The sequence below is a fragment of the Nelumbo lutea genome, chromosome 3 (assembly GCF_056320005.1).
Source record: "Nelumbo lutea isolate HS-2025 chromosome 3, American lotus-T2T, whole genome shotgun sequence".
Classification (NCBI taxonomy): Eukaryota; Viridiplantae; Streptophyta; class Magnoliopsida; order Proteales; family Nelumbonaceae; genus Nelumbo; species Nelumbo lutea.
In genome coordinates, this window is record NC_142686.1 from 26,634,328 (window position 1) to 26,651,255 (window position 16,928).

General features: G+C 32.2%; 1 protein-coding gene and 1 pseudogene across 5 annotated transcripts in view; both read left to right on the forward strand.

Moving 5' to 3' along the window:
- Positions 1-9,827: 9,827 nt before the first annotated feature.
- On the forward strand, positions 9,828-11,861 carry LOC148863797 (zinc finger CCCH domain-containing protein 66-like; annotated as a pseudogene). Its single transcript, XR_016109569.1, has one exon. The product of XR_016109569.1 is annotated as a zinc finger CCCH domain-containing protein 66-like (transcript).
- Positions 11,862-12,688: 827 nt separating this feature from the next.
- LOC148863798 (WW domain-containing protein) overlaps positions 12,689-16,928 on the forward strand; it is a 99,087-nt gene continuing 94,847 nt past the window's right edge. For 2 of the 4 annotated variants that reach the window (XM_088979910.1, XM_088979912.1), the window contains exon 1: positions 12,689-13,432. The gene's annotated coding sequence lies outside the window, so the exon portion shown is untranslated. The remainder of the gene's footprint in view (positions 13,433-16,928) is intronic. The other 2 variants (XM_088979913.1, XM_088979911.1) reach the window with 2 other exon arrangements.

A 16,928-nucleotide genomic window follows, 5' to 3' on the forward strand; every position in this document is an offset into this window, starting at 1 on the left:
ATGTGACATTAGAGTCGGTGTGCCTACTTCTACTTTAAAATTCATTATTGTATTATATTATATAATTTACTAATATTATACCTAAATAATAAATTTGTATATGGGATCAAATTTCCATCGATTATATATATATATATATATCAAAGCAAGAAACTTTAGAAAAACTTTCCTTTTTTAATTTTATGTCATTTTTTAAACAATTAATTAGATGTACTTTATGCTCCTAAAATTTATCCTAAATTACCTCTTTCACTTTCTTAAAATTTATCTCTAATTTTTATTTATCCTCTAATTTATCTATAAATAGGCATGACTCTCATACTCATTATGAGGCCTCTAATATGAAATTGGACCAGTTCAGCTAAATTAGATATATGTCGTAGGTCTACTTCTACTTTAATTTTACTTAAAAAGGTCATGCATCGCACAAGTCCCAATTACTATCTATACAAACTCATTATTGTATTATATTATATAATTTACTAATATTATACCTAAATAATAAATTTGCATTCCACATGGGATCAAATTTCCACCGATCCAATTATTAAATGGATACTTTAACCAATATATATACCTAAATAATAAAACAAAGCGATCAATAAAATTTATCATTTTTTTATTATTTTATTTTTTTATTCCATGTCATTTTAAAGACAACCAACAAGATGCACCTTTTCAATAACCTAAATAATATCTTCTCTTAAACTGCATCTCCCACTATCCCCCACTTTCCACAAATTTATCTCTAATTCCTATTTATCTGCTAAGTTATCGCTAATTCATATTTATCTCCCAAATTATCTCTAATTTAGTAGAGAGTTTATCTCATAATTTATCTCTAATTCCTATTTATCCTCTCTCTACTTTTTATCTATATCTATCTGAAAAATGTTTGGATTAAAATTATGTTTTTCCCCATTATCAATTTAAATGTTTTTCAAATATTTGATAATATGTAATAGTTTTAAACAAATAAAATTCAAATAAAAAAATATTTATCATAACTAGATTTTAAATAATTAAAATAACGAAATTGTGTAATAAATTTTAAACATTTCTACAAAGTGGAAGAATAATTTTAATATAATATTGAAATTAATAATAATTTAATTTATTACAAAATTAATAATTAAATTATGTAATAATAGTATAAATTATGATTTTATGGATAGTTAAATTCAATAAATAATTACTACTTTAAATTTTAAATAGTTTACATGTTATTTAAGTATTTAAATAACAAAAAATTTAAAATAATTAGGTTTTAAATAGATAAAATAAATAAATTATGTAATAAATTAAAAAATCTAAAAACTAGAAAAATAATTATAACATAATATCAAAATTAATAATAATTTAATATTTCTAAATAATATTGTAAATAATTATTTTCACTTATATCAAGTAATAATTCGAGAAAATAACTTTCGAAGAATTTAATATTTATTAATAATAATTTTAAACTCTTAATATGTATTTATTATATAATTATATGTATTGTAATTAATATTTATTGTATTTTAGTAATTATTTATTATTTTTTGTGATAAATGTATTTTCAATGATTATGTATAAAATTGTTTTGTTTTATCATTTAATAGAAAATTTTCAATAATTATTTGAGATTAAATTACTATTGTTGAAATTTTTAATTTTAATTTATTGTACTTATTGTATTTATTGTGTTTTTTGTTATAAGTTATTGATTAATATTTATTAGATATTAAACTATCATTTGAGATTATACTATTTATTGACTAAGTTAATATATTTTTAGTACTTATTGTATTTTTGTAATTTATGTAATTATTATATTTTTCATTATCAATATATTTTCAATAATTGTGTATTTCTGCTATAAGTTTTCAATAATTATTGGAGACTAAACTATTGTTATTTATCAAAGATGACACTATTAATTTAGTTGAAATTATGAATGTTCATGAGTTGGTTCGATTTGGTCATAGGCTATTTGGCCAACCAAATTGACCTAATCAGGTTAGGGAGTTGGTCGGCTAAAACTGACTAACCTTTTATGAAAATCCACCCACTTAAGTTGCATAAGTTTGGGTCGGTTTTTTTGTTTGGCCAATCTATTCAAAATATTTAAACTTAAAATTTTAATTTAATTTTAAAAATTACAATGCAATTATTAAAAAATAGATTTATAATTTAAAACATTTTAGACTACGAAATATGGAAAATTTCTCACATTTCCGTATTAAAATTTATATTTAAAATATAATATATATATATATATATATTGGTTAAGTCATTTGATTTTGGTTAGTTTACAAATGGTTAAAGTGAAACTTATCTAATTTGGCCAAATTAGGAATTTTCTAAGCCAAATCCAACCTAATGTACTAGAAAACCGACCAACTTGGGCCGAGTTAATTGGGTTGGTCGGTTTTATCAATTTGATGAAAAACCTAATTGAAATTCATTATTGTTATTTGTGTATTATAAAAATTTTATTAAAAGTAATATATAAAATATAAATAATTATTAATTATTTAAAAAGCTGAGAATATAAATAATTTGTATACTCTTATGTGTTTCTATTAAGGTCATTTACTATAACACACATTTAGGGATGGCAATTTTCCCCATCCCCAATGGGGACCCAACCTCCCCGACCCAATGGGGCCGAGGTGGGAATTGTTTTGGCGGGGTGGGCATGGGGACGAGGATGGGGGATTAATAGGAATCCCCAGTTGGGGTCGGGGGTCGAGGATGGGGTTGAGGTCCCCGCCTTGCCCCGACCCCGATTATATATTAAATAAACAATTACATTATATATATATATATATCAAAACATACTTAAAACATTATTTATAATTAAAACTTTTGATTTATTTAAAAAAATTACTATTATCTGAAAACATGATGGGGATTGGGGATGGGGGTTAATTTTAGAATCAGGGTCGGGGACGGGGAATATGATCCTATCCTCGAACCTGCCCCATTGCCATTCCTACACACTTTATAGTTTTATATATTTACTTAAACCTACATTGTAATTTTCATTTTACTAAAACATCCTATATATATTTTACAACTTATTTACTCAATCAACCATTTATTAAGGAGTGTTTGTTTGGCTATTAGGCCATGATTTTTCATCCAAAATGCCATTAAAACTTTTTTTGCATATAAAACAAATTTGACCAACTATAGCTAACAAGTGGTTGCTTGTGTCTTATTAAGGGCAAAAATGGTATTTTTATTTTTATTTATTTTGATTAAATTTATTTAAATGAACATTAGGGTCAACACTGTTGGTTTCCACTGTCATCTAATGGAAGATTGATTAAATCCATTGCAAATTATAAGTGGTGTTTTAGTAAAATGCTAACTATAAGGTAGATTTTAGTAAATCCATTAAACTACAAGGAGTATTTTAATAAATAGTGCATTCTATTATTTAGCTTTGGCTTAATAAATCCCATGCATTGCGTTGGTCCCTCCCTACTATATATATTAAAACAAAGAAGTTTAGAAAAATTCCTCTTTTTTTAATTTTATGTCATTTTTTAAACAACCAATTAGATGCACTTTCTTGATAACTTAAATAATCTATGCTCCTAAAATTTCTCCTAAACTACTTCCCTCACTTTCTCCAAATTTATTTCTAATTTCTATTTATCTTCTAAATTATCTTTAACTAGGCATGACTCTCGTACTCGTTACGGGGCCACTGATATGAATTATTTTAAAATTCCAATTATTTAAATCAGTTATATTAAAAAATTATGTTAGGTCTTTCATTTGTTGTTTTGATAGATTTTTATTTAATTAAGAGACTTACCATATTTTATCTAGTATGTCATCTCATTATGTGGCAGTCACATATATGTATCATTTTAGTTTTTACTCTTTTTTTGTTTTTTTATAGTAATAATATTTTTATTTGAGTTTCACTATTTGTCTACTAATTATGTTTATATTTGAAATTCAAATAAAACTAACCAAGGCTGAAGTGGTTGTGGATAGCCACTTCTACATTTCCTGCTTTTTTTTTTTCTTTTTTTTTTAATGAATGGGAGCTTCCCACTTCTCATGTATTTCTAAAGAAGTAGGGTGTAACTACCATATGAAAAAAGATGAGATATCTAAAAAATAACTAACTTGTAAAGTGGAATCATAAATGTGGTAGCAAATAAGGCATTTATCAAACGTGGCAGCAAACAACCAACACCTGTCTTAGAGTGTCACATGTTTGAGTTCTGAAATTTAAATGTGGTCAAAAGCAATTTATGTATATGAAGAGTGGGTTTTCTCTTTGAAAATGTGCACAAGTAACTTGTGAGATACTTTTTCCATAAAATTAAGGTTGCCATGAATGATGGGGGGCTATGGGCTAAAGACCTTCCTTTAATTCTATCTAAAGAAAGTTTCAATTAAAAAATATAAGGATTATTTAAATAGTCTAAGAACATTATATAATAACTTTAAAATATTTATTAAAACACACAAAAATTATAGTTTTACAAAATATATCATGAAATTATGTACTAATAATTTAAATTATGTTTTTTTCCAGATAATCAATTTAAATATATTTTTTCAAATATTTAATAATATGCAATAGATTTAAATAAGTAAAATTCAAATAGCAAAACATTTTAAATATTTGATATATTACTTAAATAATTAAATAACTAAATATTTATAATAACTACATTTTAAATAGTTAAAATAACGAAGTAATAAATTTTAAAAATTTATTCAAAGTATAAAAATAATTATACTATAATATTGAAATCAATAATAATTTAATATATTAAAAAATTAATAATGAAATTATGTAATAGTATTATAAATTATGATTTCATGGAAAAATAGATTCAATAAATAATTAACATCTTAAATTTTAAATATTTTACATATTATTTAAGTATTTAAATAATAAAATATTTAACGTAACTATATTTTAAATAGTTAAAATAAAGAAATAATGTAATGAATTTTAAAAAATATAAAAAGTAGAAAAATGATTATAACATAATATTGAAACTAATAATAATTTAACGTGTTTAAATAATATCATAAATAACTAATTTCACTTATATCAAGTAATAATTCAAGAAAATAACTTTTAGAAAAATAATATTTATTAATAATCATTTTAAACTTTTAATCTGTATTTATTATATAATTATATATACTATAATTAATATTTGTTGTATTTCAGTAATTATTTATTATTTATTTGTGATAAATGTATTTTCAATGATTATGTGTACATTCATTTTATTTTGTTATTTAACATGAAACTTTCAATAATTATTGGAGATTAAACTACTATTATTGAAAAATTTTAATTTAACTTTTTGTACTTATTATATTTATTGGATTGTTGTTGTAAATTATTGGTTAACATTTATTAGAGATTAAATTATTATTTAAGATTATACTATTTATTGACTAAGTTATACACTTTTAGTACTTATTGTATTTTTTAATTATTATACTTTTTCATTATCAATATATTTTCAATAATTGTGTATTTCCACTATAAATTTTGAATAATTATTGGATATTGAACTAATGTTATTTATCACAGGTGGGACTATTAATTTAGTTGAAATTATGAGTGTTCATGAGTTGATTCAGTTCGGTCGTAGGTTATTTGGCCAACCAAATTGACCTGGTCAGGTTAGGGAGTTGGTCAGCTTAAACTGCCTGACCTTTGTGAAAAACGACCCACTTAAGTTGTACCAGTTTGAGTCGAATTTTTTGGTTTGGTCAGTCGGTTTAAAATATTTAAACTTAAAAGTTAAAATTATTTTTAAAATTTATAGCACAATTATAAAAAATGAATTTAAAAATTAGATTTATGATGTAAAACATTTTAGAATAAGAAATATGAGAAATTTCTCACTTTTCTATATTAAAATTATATTTAAAATAATATATATAAATAAATAAATAAAAAAATTATATATATATATATATATATAGTTAGGTCATTCAATTTTTGTCGGTTTACAAATGGCCAAAGTGAAACTGACCCAATTTTGTCGAATTGGAAAATTTTTTAACCCAAGCCGACCAAAAATACTATAAAATTGACCAATTCGGGTCGAGTTGATCTGGTTGGTTGGTTTCATTAGTTTGATGAATAAACCTAATTGAAATTAATTATTGTTATTTTTGTATTATAAAACAAATTTGTTAAATGTAGTATATAAAATATGAATAATTATTAATTATTTAAAAATTTTAAAATATAAAACAATTGTATACTATTGTGTGTTTCTATTAGGGTCATTTACTAGAACACACCTTATAGTTTGACATATTTACTTAAACCTACATTATAATTTAAATTTTACTAAAACATCTCATATGCTTTACAACTTATTTACTTAATAAACATTTCATTAATGATTGTTTGTTTTGCCATTAGACTCATGATTTTCTTTTTATTTCAAAAAAATATCCTTAACACTTTTTTTTTTGTATAGAAATCAAAACTAACCAAATATAGCCAATAGAGTGGTTGCTCATGTCTTATTAAGGGAAAATTTTGTATTTTTATTTTTTTTATTTTATTTTGATTATATTTATTTCAATGAACATTAGGGTCAACGTTGCCATTTTCCATTGTCATCTAGAAGATTGATTAAATTCATTGAAAATTATAAGTAATTTAGTAAAATGCTAATTATAGGGTAGATTTTAGTAAACCCATTAAATTATGAAGGGTATTTAGTAAATGATCATTTCAGTTATTTAGCTTTCGCTTAGTAAATCTCATGCATTGCACGGGTCCCCGCTAGTATATATTAAATAGATGCGGCTTTTAACATCCAATGTGCAATATAATTTGAGGTCATTATATGCTCATCAAAGGTTTGGACCATTTATAGTATAACTCCCCAAGACTAAGTGTGTTAACAGTCTAGTTCAAATTTGAGAATTTTCCAAATGAAATCAAACCACGTTAGTATATAAACCAAATCAGACCATTCTATTATGATTTGGTCCGATTTCTAATACTGTTTTAGCCATTTTATTGAGCTTAACCCAGTTAGAAGACTCAAATAGCATGCATGCTTACATGAATAACAAATTGAAATGTTGAAATGTTAACAAGTGCCACGTAATACTATTATGTAAATTATATACATGCTTTTTCAACCATAAAGATCTCATTGGGCATCAAACTACAATTTTAAAATTGAAACAATCAACAATAATATATGAAATACCCATATAGTTAAGAGTTATGAAATATGTTTAAATGTTAAATGAATGTATATGTTTAAACATGCTTCTCAAGAAGTATATGTTTAAACATGGGCCAAATTATTGAATCCTCACATCTCAAATATGGGGGTGGGGGGACTGACACAATACAGGGGATATGTGTGTAATATGCAGAGGTTTTGCTATATATATATATATTTTCAAAGTGGTATAAACCATAATTGTCACTTAAACACATGTATTGTATATTATATATTAACAAATATGTTATTTAAATTTCAATTTACAAATTGGTTTGGCTTATGAAATTTAGAAAATTAAACCAACCTATGAAATTATGGTTTGTGAACAAACCAATCCGATTTTAAGACCAGCCCAAACCAAGTTGCCAATTTTAGTTTGGTTCAGTGCAGTTTCACAAACTAGATCATATAATGAATGGCCCTACCCAAGAACCCAAATGGATGATAATGGGTCCAACATTGCCATTTTTTCATTTTATCTAAATTAAGACATTAAATCAGTTTTTACTTTATACTGGATGGGAATCAATCTCCATTGGAGGAAGACTTCCCTCCTTGTTGGCATTTTCAGAAACTGAATGCTGCTTGTAGAGGTATTATGAGTTGTCCTCCCCAATGTTCAAACATAATTTTTTACGTGATTTAGTACATTAGTCAACTCTGGTAATCTTTTGCTTCTCTCTTATTTGACATAGTATTTTTTTTTCTTGCTGATTTTTTTTTTTCTGATGTATATCTGAGCATTAGCGAATGAACTCGCATTGTTCATCATCATCACCATCATCATCATTTATTCCTTATTCCAACTATATAGAATTGGCTACACTAATCTTGTTTTGCCAATCTGTTATATTTAAAGCTATATCCACTATTGATTGTGATCACCTTGTTAGTCATCAAAAAATGTAAAGGTGTAGATTCTATTTGCAATAAAAAAATCAAATATACAATTGGTGGATTTAAGGATGAAAGTTGAAGTAGAGAAAGCTAGAGGAAATGAAATTTCAAAGAAAAACGGTTTTAGAGTAAAAGAGGAAATGTAGTATTTTGGGAATTTCACCTCGTGAGGCTTAAAAAATGTGGAGGTGTAGATTTTATTTGCAACAAAACTAATATATATATATATATATATAATTGGTGGTTTTGGGGTGAAAGTTGAAGGAGAGAAAAGTAAGAGTAAATGGAATTTCAAAGAAAAACGGTTTTAGAGTAAAAGAGGAAATGTAGTAGTTTTGGGAATTTCACCTCGTTAGGCTTAAAAATGTGAAGGTGTAGATTTCATTTGCAACAAAACTTAAAAAAAATAAAAAATAAAGGAAAACTGGTTTTAGAGTAAAAGAGGAAATGTAATAGTTTTGGGGATTAGAAACATGTTAGGATGAATGTTTACTGTAGTAGTTGAACTACATGCTTAAAAGGGTAGGTTTTGAGGGAGAAAAATTTTGCTGCCCACTTTGGACATGATTCCTTCCCAACATGTAGTGTGATGCTTATTTTCCTCTTTGATTAAGGCTCGGTTTGGAATGATTACAAATACAAATATATAGAATGTAAAATATTGTATTTCTTATTATTCTGTGTATATTTGTATTTGCACTCCTCCCAAACCAGGTACAAATACTCAAACACTGCTTAATAGGGAGGACCTCACAAACAATTCTTGACAAAGGAAAATTAATCATTTAGGAGTTAAAGTAGTTGATGGGAGCATTTGAAGTACAAGTAGCCTCAATTAAGAGGAATTGACATTAGGAGTGGATTCAAGTTAAGTTGAGTGGAATAGCTGGCTCAATTTGAGAAAAATATTTTATAAACATAAAAAACTACATATAAAAATATTTTTTATTTGATATTTAAAATTTAAAAAATTACAATAATTAATTATTATTATGTATAAAAATGAAAATATCATATCTATAATACTTTATTATATATATATTGTTTTTTTTATAATAATAATAATTATATATTATTATTATTTTTAGGAAATTACAAAGACCCCTCTACTATAATCGTGAGACAAATACCCCCTTCCGTTAGACTTGTGAAATCCGCATTGCAATATTTTTTAATCCCCATACTACCCATTACCCATGTAAAAGCTTATTCAAAGAAAAATACTGTTAATCTTCCCCACATCACACACGAACAATACAGACAGTAGCTATTGCAGCGGCGGCGGACTTGCGAAGTCCGCCCTCTCTCTCTCCCCCGATCTCTCTTGTTCCCCTTCCCCTTTCTCCCCTCTCCTTTCTTATTCTCCATTTCCTCTGTTTTCCGTTCCTTGTAGATGGAGCGAGAGAGAAGGAGAGAGATAGAGATAGAGAGAGAGATTAGTGTTTTCCGTTACTCTCCAACATCTTGTCTTTCTACTCTTGGGTGAATTTCGTCCAAAACCTCTTCTTTGATAGAGACAATGGTTGCAGAGGCTGTGTTGCTCCCCCGGGTGCATTGGGCCGGTAAACATTGAGGTCCTCGCTTGACGATTCCGAATGGGTAGGCAGGGTTCTATATCAATCCCCTTTGTTCACGCTAATCAAAGCAATTATAATGCGATTGTCGTGCAGCCTCCCTTGATTTCCTCGGCTTGTTCAGTTCTTCTCCTTGAATGCCCCAATCCAATTTTCCATCAGGGGAGCCCCAGTCAGAAAGTGTAGAAGATGTTATAGTAGCATAAGTAGCAATAGAAGGAAAACTAGAGAGGCGATTCACTCGACTGGGAACGTTGATGTTAATAGGGCCTGTGGGTCGGACGGAGCAACCACCCTCCACTGTGCTGCTGAAGGAGGACCTGCTTCCTTTACTGGGAATGTCAAGCTTTTGCTTGATACTTCGGTTGACGCTAACTCTGTTGATGCTAATGGTAATCGACCTGGGGACTTGGTTCCGCCAGTTTTGAAGTCGTGCAATTCGAGGAATAAAACACTAGAGATGATGTTGAAGGGCGGCAGTTGCACAGGAAAATTATGGATTTCTCCCGATCTAACTATGAACCAAACGGAGGAACATCTAGAGCAGTTGTCGATGCCACAGGCCTCGAAAGATCATAGTGAGAACAAAGGAATATCCATTTGATCCCTCGCTTCCTGATATTAAGAATGGGATCTATGGACAGATGAGTTCAAGATGTACACATTCAAGGTGAAGCCTTGTTCCAGGGCATATTTCCATGACTAGACAAAGTGTTCATTTGTCCACCCAGGGGAGAATGCTAAACGCCGTGACCCAATGAAGTATAACTATAGTTGTGTTCCATGCCTTGAATTCCGGAAGGGGACGTGCCGGCAGGGGGATGCTTCTGAATATGCGCATGGTGTATTTGAATGCTGGCTTCACCCAGCATAGTATAGGACCTGTCTCTGCAAGGATGAGACCAGATGCACATGAAGAGTTTGTTTCTTTGCACACAAGCCTGAAGAGCTACGCCCTTTATATGCCTTAACTAGCTCAGCTGTTCCATCCCCTATATCATCTTCTGACAACATTTCTTCACTTGACATGGCGCCAATGAGCCTAGTTGCCCTTGGCTCATCATCTCTGCTTATGCTCTCTACATCTATACCACCCATGTCGCCCTTTGTGGCCTCATATTCTCCTATGGGGGGAGCTTTGTGGCAAAACCAGCTTGGCCTTGGCCCCTCCTACATTGCAGCTTCCAAGTAGCAGGTTGAAGACCACACTAAGTGCCAAGGGTATGGATTTAGACATGGAATTGCTTGGGTTGGATCGTCATCACCAACAGCAGTTGATGGATGAGATCTTCAATCTCTCCACCTAGTTCAGTTGGACCTTGGCAACTTCTGCAGCCATTGCTGCCTCACATGGTGGTTGAACAGGGGAGTACAGTCAGCTTGGTGGGGTGAATCCTACTAACCTTGATGATGTTTTGGGATCCGTTGATACATTGGTGCTGTCTCAATTACAGGGGCTCTCACTGAATGTGCAACATTCCTATTGCAATCTCCGACTGGATTCCATATACGCGAAAGCATTAACCAGAAGCTCCTCCCCAGTTATTCAACAAGCCTCTCTTCCTATCCAGTGAGGACATCAACATTGTTTTGGACTTGATCCCTCTGGTTCAGCGGTTGCAGCAGTAATTAATTCGAGGTCAACTGTCTTCTCAAAGCGGAGTCAGAGCTTCATTGACCGTAGTCCAGTGAATCGCCTCTTTGGTCTTCCTTCTGTTGCTACCTCTGTTACTGTGACATCTTCTACTATCTCTCTCTCCTTTTGCAAGGAATGGAAAAGAGAGGAAATCGAGAAGAAGAAATGGAAGGAGAGAAAGGGAAAGGGGAAGAAGAGAGATCGGGGGAGGATTTGGGGAGTCCGCCACTGCTGCTGTTTGTGTATCGTGAGGTCAAGGAAAATTAAAAGTGTTATTCTCCGAATAGTTATTACAAGGGTAGTATGGGGATTAAAAAAGATTGCAATGACAGATTTCAACGAAAGTCTAACAAATGTCTCACAGTCACAGTACAGAGAGGTCTTTGTTGCGAAACAAAGTACAAGAGGGTTGTTGTCACAGACCCCATATTACAGGGGGTCTTTATAATTTACCATTATTATTATTATTATTGTTGTTGTATGTATGTAGCTATTTGAGCTTGATTAAAACCGAGCTGAGCCAAACTTTTCATGAGCCAAGCTCGAATAGCTAGTAAAGAGCTTGGCTCGTGGCCACCCCTAGTTGACACTATAGGTGGTTGTATATCTTCCATGAGGTGTGAAAATACAAATGAGATGGTCCTTAAGCAAGTTTACATGGAGAGGGGGATCTTCGAATAATTTTTTTGGGGGGGAATAGCTGTAGATTCATCAAATATAGAATCAACGATTTCATGGCACCGACCCATTGAAGTATGATTGGTCAACTCCACTACCCTAGCTCATAGGCCTCTACAATGGTCGTATTCAAGGGTGGAGCCAGAATTTTTTTTTGTGAGGGGTCAAAACCTGAAGTGAAATGGGGGAGGGGGCAATAAATATGGATGGACCCATAGGGAAGGCTAACCATTGAGGTGGAGAGTTTGGGATGGGGGAAATTTACATGGAAAGCTTTATTTCCAAATGAAGAATTCTGGACCATAGGGAAAGCCTGATTGTATTATTACAGGACAAGCACCATAAGTAACCAAGGGTCATGGATTGTATCACCAATAATCCATCTGCAACCTTTCCTTACGCGTCAATAATATTTGAGAATCCCCTTTCAAATATAATAAGCTCCATTATTAGCCTTTATATACTAAAAACTTAAGCTGAAGCATAATTTAATTTGTAAGAAAATATTTGGACCATGATACATGCATCTTGCTCATTTAGGAATATTTGCATGCCAACCCAATTTAGTGATCAATTAAAGCTTCATTTTTAAAAAGTTTGCATGATATATTGAGGTATGGGTTGCAGTATAGATTTAACAAGCATAGTTCTTCTAGCATGACACCGAGTATTTTTCTTTCAACCAGATACCTTGGATTTTAACAGCTCAACAAGTAATGTCACGCACTCAAAGTTTGGGATTTACCATGGGCTCTACCAAAATATCTATGGGTAAGCAATTCGAGGAATATTGGCGCAGAAGTAAATAGAGGATTTAATGAATATTACAAGAAAATGGCCTGAACCGGCGGTCTTTGTGACCGCCGCTATAGGACTATCTGAGGCATTTTAAAAACTGACGCGGCGGTTATATTAATATACGTTTGGCGGCCTATATTGTGAACCGGATTTAAACCGGTCTACCTTACAACGGACCGGTGTGGAGACTCCCGCGCGATTTCTTCCTGTTCGACAAGACACAGAGAACCTTGCAGAAAAATATTGAAGAAGACAAGTTATTCTCCACGAGCAAGAGAAATTTTGAAGAATATAAGTTATTCTTCACGAGCAAGAGAAATTTTGAAGAATACAAGTTAGGAAGAAAATCTAGGGTTGTGCGATTTTCTGGGCGATTTAGAGCTAGGGTTGTGCGATTTTCTGGGCGATTTAGAGCTAGGGTTGTGGGATTTTCTTGGCGACCTCTGTTCGTTCGAGCAAGAGAAGAGAAGATAAGAGAAGGTAACGTTCTGGGTGACCTCTGTTCTTTCGAGCTAGGGTTTCCGTTTGTGCTTGAGAACGGGGAAATCTTTGGCCGCTATCCAAGCAAGCATCGACCTCTGTTCGTTCGAGTAAGAGAAGGGAAGGTAACGTTCTAATCCTTCTTTTAATAGTTTTGACTATTATGCTCACTTTGTTTTCCTTGATTGTAATCACAACCACTGGTTGTATATGTTTCACCTTTGAATGATTGCAATCATTTTTTCCTTGATGGTAAAAAAGTCAAATTTTTGGAAATCTTTTTTTTTTCCTACAAGAAGATGACTTCCCTACAAGAAGATGATAAAAAAGTCATTTTTATCATTGTTTTTGTTTTATTTATTTATTTATTGTAAAGAGATTGCTATTTTCTTAGTTTTAGGTGTACATCAAAGTTGTACAATGCTTCAGCTTACAAGACTTTTGTATTTCCATTTAGTTTTCTCAATCAATTCATTACACTGACCTGAATTTCTCAATCAATTCATTACCTGGGAGATCTTCACCTCCATAGCTGGATTACATGTATATTAGAGTATACATTCATAGTCTGCAAAGCATATATTTTGTTGGCTTTATTCATAATCCAGTTTTTCTTACGCACTAGAAGTAGTGACCTACAGTTCCTCACTTTTGATGGCGTTTGCAGCTGTTGCAAGAATCTCCTTGAACATAAAAGATCCTGATAAACCATGATAAAACCCTAAAAGTTCGTTATTCTTTGGAAATAATGGATCAGTTATTGAATATGTCCTGTATCCTACCAGTGAAGAAATTTTGGCAAAAATAAGCTTCAAATGTGTCCAGTAGGAAGTACTTTTAATGTGTACTTTTTCGATGTTGGTAAGGAGCTGAGTTCTAAGCAGATCTTACAAAGAGAGTGAATTCAATCAAATAGTTAACACTCTAACTGTTTATACCAAATTTGTGCCTTTCATTGAGAATTTTCTGTTTAGTATCTTGTGGGTACGTGTGAGTAGAAGGGTAGGTATCATTGTGGGTAGCATATCTGAGCACAAAAGAAAGGTAACCAGTGTTATCTATTGCTAACAAATCTTCAGCTCCACTTTTGAACTGAAAAGGAATCCATAAGAAGAAATGGCATGGTATATATATGCCCTAGTCCATGTCATTCTGTTCTCATTCATGTATTTCCTAGGGAGAATGACCAATCAGCCCAGATCAGAATTTTCTAGCCCCAAAGTACAGGGAGAGTGCATCCTGACCGTGAATTGATGCCAAATTCACGGGCAGGATGTGATTTATAGGGGGGAGAGGGCTAGTAGTAGGGGGGGGGCTGGAATTCAGAATTCTGCATCGTGTGTTTTTGTACTTCTCCGTATTTCCTACTGAAGCCAGTCATTTATGTTCCAATTGTTTGTCAGAAGATGCCCAACAGTGGATGGGTGTTCAATGTGGAGAGTCATCAACCCACCTGAAAGCATAAATTAAAAATGGAAAAGCTTCTGCAGAGGAGAATCACTCCAGATGCTTTTCTGTTGTTTGAAGATTCTGAGGGACCAAGAGGGAAGAGCAACACGAGCAGCATTTTAGCAACAGCCACTCCAATCTGCATACCTTGAATAAACATAGCTGTAGTTACTGACTCAAATTAATAAAAGAAGAGAAATCAAAGATCAACCAGTCAGCCCAGGGTTGACACCATGTGTTATGTGAGTGAGTAGCCTGTATGATTGAACCAGGAAAAAGCAGACAATTCAATGTTCAAACCTATATTGCTGAGGTACCCTTTGATTGAACCAAGGTTCAAAGTATTGATACACCTGATATGTCGGTAGAGGCACATTGGAGTGTATCGATAGCTGTTTAATTTTTGTAAATCTGGTTTAGAGGGGTCGGTTTAAGGTGGTCCATCCACCCCCTGACCGGCTTAGACCCCAAAACACCCCCTGTAGGGGTGTATCAAGAAGCTCCCAAAGCTTTGAACCTTGGATTGAACCATCAGTATCAATTATTTTGTGGGCCCTCTGTATAAAACCTTAAGCCCAATTGTACATATGACATAAAATTTTGGATCTAATCGAAAGCAAGCACCCATTCCACCCACAAAAAAAAGGAAAATATAAAATAAAAAAAGTGGGCTAGTAGAGTAGGTGTAATTGGTGGGTCAGTTGTCCTCATCAATGATGCCACTTGAAAAATCCAATCTTACAATCAATCTTAGGAGTCCTGAATTTTCTAGAATTAATTCATTTAGCTGTATAGAAGGTATAGAATTGCAAACAATTGATCCAATTGTTGCTATGGCTTGAACAAAATTTTAGAAATTCTGAGAACAAATCGTTTGGTTGGAATCATGCCAACAAGTCATCCATGAGGAATTGCACTTCTTTCTTATCTTAGCCCTCGTGGCATAGAAACCCACTAACCTGCATTTGTGCCATACAAAATGGGTTATGAATTTAGGCCCCACTATAAACTACTTACACCAATTGATATACCACATCAAGGGGCACAATCACTCCCAGAACCACAACTAGATCTGGTACATCTTTAGCTGAATACATCAGTTCCCTCACTTCAAAGTCATATTGTACCCCTCCATATCCACCCCCAAAAGAAAACCACAATATAAAACAATAATAATAATTATGCAATTATTTTTAAAAAATTATACTTTCGCCTAAAATGTGTTTAATTTCTGTTGTTCTCAATTGATCTTTATGCTCCCTCTTTACATTCTAAAGAAACGCCAACAGATCAATGATTTGTGGGATGTTGTTTGTGCTTGCATCATGTGGGAAGTTGTTTGTGCTTGCATCAATATTTATGACATGATTCAAAGGAAAAGAAGTGGTCAGTTATGCATGTCACCATATGTTTGTGTGATGTGTATGAAGGATAGAGAGTCTATTGGCTATCTTCTCATTAATCACATGGCAGCTTGTAGTCTATGGTGTTTTTTTTTGACATGATCCATGGCTATGGGTTCCACTGCATTCCTCTAATAACGTAGTTGATTAGCCTGACTTCATTATTTGATGGCCCATGTGCAAGTTGGCATCTGGGGCAGAATCTACTGAAGAGCTATTGCTCATGCTGTTATTGGTGCTTATGGGAGGAATGCAACAGAAGCATATTTGACAAAGCTACCTCATGGGAATGGTTAGGAAAAGAACACTGAATCTATTTAATTCTTGGATGCTCACCTGTAAACAGTTTAGAGGGAGATCTGAGCATCTCTAGTAGGGATATGGATAGGATTTTTTTTTTAACATCCTTCAATCATTTAGGTTAGACCCTCAGCCCCACCCAAAGCCAATTCCTAGGCCAAAGTGCGAGTTTATCATGAAATTTGATAGTAGCTGCAGGGGTATTTCTGATCTCAATGTTTGGCATGGATTGGTGGCCTTATCATTAATTCTGTTGGTATTGTCCTGTGGGCTTAGAGCAGAGCCATTGGTGCTGTGGATGCTACTGAAATCGAAGTCAGAGCTCCTTGTGGGGTTAAGGGTGGCTAAATCCATCCAAATCACCCCCATTGTTGTGGGGGTGACTCTAGAGTTGCAATTGGTTGGGCCTCTAATCAGGAGGTGGGGCCTTGGAGATTAGCACATTTGCTAAATGAAATCTGAGATCTTT